This window comes from Nannobrachium achirus, assembly GCF_963921795.1.
Source record: "Nannobrachium achirus genome assembly, chromosome: 16".
NCBI classification, from domain to species: domain Eukaryota; kingdom Metazoa; phylum Chordata; class Actinopteri; order Myctophiformes; family Myctophidae; genus Nannobrachium; species Nannobrachium achirus.
Window position 1 is genome coordinate 20,059,346 of NC_137823.1, and position 6,000 is coordinate 20,065,345.

The 6,000-nt window shown below is 42.6% G+C and overlaps 1 protein-coding gene across 1 annotated transcript in view; it reads left to right on the plus strand.

The window, feature by feature from the left end:
• Positions 1-6,000, plus strand: part of LOC308300548 (EH domain-containing protein 3) — a 54,892-nt gene that overhangs the window by 21,091 nt on the left and 27,801 nt on the right. The gene's annotated exons all lie outside the window — the stretch shown is intronic.

Consider the following 6,000-nt stretch of genomic DNA (forward strand, 5'->3'; position numbering starts at 1 on the left):
CGACTCTGCACCAGCCTAGCTGCCAGGGGCGTCAATTGGGTATGGCAGGGGTATGCAGCTGCCATACCTTGACAGGGGGAAATAATAAAAATGTACTTTTCATCGTGCCTGTTGCTAAGGTATGGCAACATGACTGGTGTCTTCACCAGACACCAGTCATGTTGCCATACCTTAGCTTGTTCTGAACTGACGCCACTGCTAGCAGCTAGAGGGACTATATTGTTTTATGCATCGGGCTGTTAGTAGAGAAAGAGAGAGAGAAACGTTGGTAAAAGCGATCATTTTGTCGGAAATCAGTTGTTTTATAGTATTAGTAGTATAGTAATTGTAGTAGGTAGTAGTATTTAGCAGTACTAGAATATTGAGATGTATTAGGCCAACTCAGCCTCAACTTGCTGGTATCATTCCGCCGAAGTGCGACCCTCCCCCCCTGGCCGGAGCAGCAGCCAGCAGCAGAGCAGATCCACGGATAGAAACAAACTTTGTTAGAATTAGGATTACAAACCTACCCGCGTTGGTGACTCAGGACCAGGCAGCGCCCACGAATGGTGGTGGTGGTCGTGATGATGATCATGATGATGATGATGATGAAGAAGAAGAGAAAAAGATCACTGTAGCCGTTGGTATTGAAGATAAAAAGATTGAAGATGGTGCCAGTCGCGAAGAACCGGGGTCCAGAAGTGGATCAAGAGCCTCGTGATATTGTGGAAACCGATCCCGACGGAGCTCGACCCCCGTGTAGGATGGATCCCCCCGCCCGGGGGCTCACATCGCCGCAGCAGCAGAGACCCATGTACCGCCGCCACCGCCGCGAAGAGACAGACGAACTGGGCGATTTGGCCAATGAAGAATGGCTTCCGCGTAGAGACCCCTCGGAGAACAGAGGCCACGATTCTACTGTCCAAAGTAAGACTTCCAATCCAGTGCATGTATGTATTGTATAGTTGTATACTGTATATAGTTGTATACTGTGTGATAACAGAGCATCCGTGTGGAACTGGAAGCCTGGGATGGGGGGATGGTCAGTGATCAGTGAGATAGGGTAACGGTTTTCCATTGCGACGTGTTGCCACTCCGACATTGGGATCCGGTCTAGAGCCCGCCTACTGCATCCGGCTATTTACACGTACACATACATGCAAGAAATGTTTCCGTATCCGGACCGGATCAGTAACTTGATCCAAGCAGTTAGGATCCACGTGCTTGGTTTGTTTTTGTCGCTACTCAGGACACACGTGGAGTTCCTATCACGCGCGTGCACGTACCGCGTGTAGTGTACGTGCACTGCACAGCCTACTAGGATTATTTGATGGGAATTTAGGATTTATTGGCTTAGTTTGTGTGTGCGTGCGTACGATGTGTGTGAGAGAGAGGGAGAGGTTTCTTTTTATCGTCATCATCATCATCATCATCATCATCATCAGTAGCTGATGATGTAGCTTTTCAGTTCAATTCAAAGGAGCTTTATTGGCATGAGAAAACATACGTTTACATTGCCAAAGCAAGTGTTACAAATAAAAACTGTTGAAAATGGGGAACATATATACAGTTGGAGGGAGTACAGCTTTGTGTAAACAGAGCTATGTTGCATTGTGACATTTTATATAGGTATACAGGGTATAAAGGGAATTTCACTGTGACAGTAAATGCATGGTAACTATTTACTATAACTGCATTTTATGTTATATATGAACTTATTGTAAGTCATTTGCTAAATGTCAAAATTGTAAATTGATTTGTTTAGATATAAACTATTTGATATTTTCCTGGCTATGATTTTAGATGATGAGTCGACGATGATGATGAGCCTACTTCTTCATTTCCACATCGTGGAAAAACAAACTTTTTTCTGTAAATCAGACTTAGCACCATGCACATGCTCACATAGACATCAAAGGGGGCTTGAGCCCCTGCCCTTTTATCCATCTGTAAAAAGTGCCCTCTCCAGACCATGAATGCTGTTTTTACATAATTACTATATATATATATATATATATATATATATATATTTGTGTGGTAAGCAGGAAGTGCATAGAATGTTAGAGAGGCAGGGGTTGACATTTCTAAAACGGCCTTTTGATGAAAATAGTAGGCCCCCAACCTCCACGCATTCTGCTGTGACGCGTTGTGAGCTTGAAGGTGTACTATTTTTCATGTATTTTATAGTAATTATGTATTTGTATAATTTACAGATCGACCATGGGCTCGTGTACGAGTTCAGCAGACCCGGTGGAGCCCTTCCGGAGGAGCCTGGCTGGAGTGAAACAGAATGGAGCCCCAGGCCCTGTGCAGGCTGAATGACACACACGCACGCACGCACGCACACACACATATACACTCTGTACTGTAGACATGTAGTGTCACAGTAGTGTCACAGTGAGATAAAGAGAACCCTGAAAGCTGAAGCAGGATTCAGGCTGAAGCTCATGTCACTGTGTCAATGTTCTGCACTGCTCTTACTACTGCTCTTACTTCTCTTACACACTAAAAGTGTGTAAAAAGACACTTTTTCTTGTTTTTATTTTTTTGAATTTGTTTGTAAACAACCACTGATCATAGGTGTGATGTTACTGAAGCCAACAATAAAAGGCTAAAGAGAGATTTCTGCCTGAAAATGTATTCTTCACAAAAATGCATTTTTCTCAGCTTTATGTTCTCAAAGAGCTGTTTTTAGGCCACATTCTGCAGCTTCTAGCTAATGAACAGAACAAGATAAAAACTCGAAATATTTTTCTGTTGCAAAGTAGACATTCTATTCTTCGTTGCCATATAATTGTTGTCTTTATAGTCGAAACCAAATTTCTCCAGTAGGCCTTCAAAGATGAGCGACAATTCTCAATTTAGCTGGCAGTGGATTGAGCTTTTTGTTCAATTCTGTGGCAGTAAAAGAGTTAAATATCTGAAAACACAAATTGACATGAATCAAAAATACACTGATGATTGTGTTGTCAAATAATTAAACTAGGCCTATATAGAATCTATGAAAAGGTTGTGGGGGTCCCTGCTTCATAGGGTTGGGTACCGAAATTCGGTACCGGGACAGAACCGATAAGGACATGACGGGTACCCAAAAATAATATTTACTTTCGGTACCACTTATCGGTTCCTAGACGCACCAGTAAAAAAAAAGACGTGCTATCCGTTCAAAAAAGGCTACATTACATTACGTGCACTTCACAGGACAAGCCCTACACGGGCTACACTACGAAGGGCGCACACTCTGAATTAGGAAGCGGCTCTTGTATTCCTCCAAACACACAGACACACAAGCGCACACACAATCGGGGGACAACTGCGTTGCCACTCAGTCAACAACAACAGCGATGCTAGCAAAATTAGCCTGAGCCCTGCACAGCCACAGAGAGACGTGAGATGGAGTTTAAACATTTATGACAGCGTGGCATTCATCTGAAAGACTGTACGGCAACAGCAACAGTGCTTGCGGACCCCCGCGTGTCTCTCTGGGTTATGGTGCGACTGCGGGCTCAGCTATCTGTCGCTCGCTCGCCGAGCTGTGTTATTTTGTCAAATCTAAGCTGGCAAATCTAACACTTCCGGTAGCCGATCTTTTCAGAATAAGATATGTTGCGCTAGCCACAATAAGACTTCCAGGCGGTGGTCTTTTTCGTAATGCAATAATACTTCCAGACGGTGGTCGACTTCTTAATCTCTTCAGAATAAGAGTATCGCTGAAGACATTGAAATATGATTTCATTTGTCATAATTCAAATTCAATTAAAAAATTATGTTTTAAATGATTCATTAAAACTGTAAATTAAACATTAAAATTTAATAAAAAAAAAATGTTTTTGTGTAAAAACCAAACCATTTTGTTACCGAAATAGGAACCGTTTGGAACCGGAACCGATAAGCAGAACCGAAACCGGAACCGCAATCGTAAAAATCCAAACGATACCCATCCCTACTGCTTCATCTCTCTCTCAACTAAGAGATCCTTGGCCTGAAAACATTGAAGACCCCTGCAGTAGCACACACACACGCACGCACACACACATGCACACACACACACACACACACACACTCTCTCTTTTGTTTTAAAAACATGTAAACCAATTTCAGTCCTAAATATATGCTGATCTGCAAGCTCTCAACACCTCGAGATGCAACATGTTGTGAGCTTGTAATAACGAATTGCATTTTTATAGCGCTTCTCCAAGTGCTCAAATGGTTCATTCGTTCATACATTGGGAGGTGAAGCGGTGAACAGTAGATGCCAGCGTCCTCACTTTTCACATTAATGGCAAGCTACAGTAGCACCGACCGACTCATTGGAGGCAATGTGGGGTTCAGTGTATTGCCCAAGGACATTTCGACGTGTGGACAGGAGGAGCCGGAATTCGAACCGCCGGCGCCTACCCCACGGATCATTGGACGACGTGCTCTACACGACGTCCTGAGCCACAGCCACCCGATAGTTGTATAGATCAACTATTTTCACTACTTGTTTATCTAATAACCTTTTGACCTTACACAGGGAACATTATCGAGAGAGATAGAAAAAAGAGGGCCAGGAATGGAGTGTGCCTACGTGTGTGTGTGTGTGTGTGTGTGTGTGTGTGTGTGTGTGTGTGTGTGTGTGTGCGTGTGCGTGTGTGTGTGTGAGTGTGTGTGTGTGTGTGTGCGCGTGTGTGTGAGTGAGAAAGAGTGAGTGAGTGAGAGAGAGAATTCTCACTACAGCCCTACATTCCTGTGTGATTGAATTTCCCTCTGTTCGCTGGTCAGGGTTTCCCTTGTTAAAAAAAAGACCCTGTGTGCGTGCGTGTGTGTGCGTGCACGTGTGTGCGCGTGTGTGTGTATGTGAGAGTGAGTCAGTGTCATCCATTCCAAATCCATTCCACTCCTCCTGGGGAAAGATAAACTGTTAAACATCCTCCGTCTTTGTTCTCGTTGTGTAACATTCTGTAAGTGGTTTGTGGTTCTGCAACATGTTCATGCCAAGGACCCCCAAAATTGACATGTATTTGGCCAGGGACCCCCTGACTGAAAAGAGTTCATGCTTGGGAAGCCGTGATGAGTGTGGAAAATGTTTACGTTTTTTCCAAGATGTTAAAAACAGCAGCTGAAGCATTCAAAGAGTTTAAAAGTTCAAACATATTTTGATGCCGTATTGGCTCATTCTGGAACCCTCCTTACCCCATTAAAACCTGGAATTATTTTATACTTTAGCTATTGAAAAATCGTGAAGATATTTGTAAATCTTTTAATATAACTCAAATATCTGCTTCTGGGGGTCCCGGTAACTAAATATTTTGAGATGAGAGTCCGTGGCCAAATACAAATAATTGTGGGGGTCCTTGACATGAAAAATGTTTGAGAACTACTGATTTAGAAGAAGGATTTAGAAGACATTATAGAATCGGGTCACAATATTCAAAGATTTTTTTTTCAAAAATAGCAGATCCACAAGCTCGCCGTGAGCTTGCATATCGGCTATTTCTTTCAACAGTTAAAGCATAAAATAATGGTTCAAGTAATACTGCGTTCCACGTCTTGATGGGTTAAGGACCCCCGCGGGTCCCCGGACCCCACTTTGAGAAGCCCTGCCATGAAGACATCTAACTGTTATCTTACTGTTGGTATTTACACAGCTGGGGGAAGGGGGGGGGGGGTGTTCTTGTGTGGGATATTGTTGGATGGAAAATGGAAAAAAAAATGTTTTTGCAGAACATACAGTAACTGTTCTGTTTCTGCTCTCGTGACTCTGTCAATTCAGTTCAATTCAAAGTGGATTTTTTTGGCACGGAGAAATGTTACATTTACATTGCAAAAGCAAGCGTAAAATAAAATAAAACAGACAGGACTAGAATAGACTTTATTGCCATTTGACTGAGTGCATATATAATATACAAGACAAAGAAACACACATCCTACATTATATCCTAATAAATAAAAAAGTACTTCATAGTCTAGACTAAAAACTGTGTAAAGATAATGCATAGTGCAATTAATATGTCATTCTGTCATGATTCAAAATGGTAG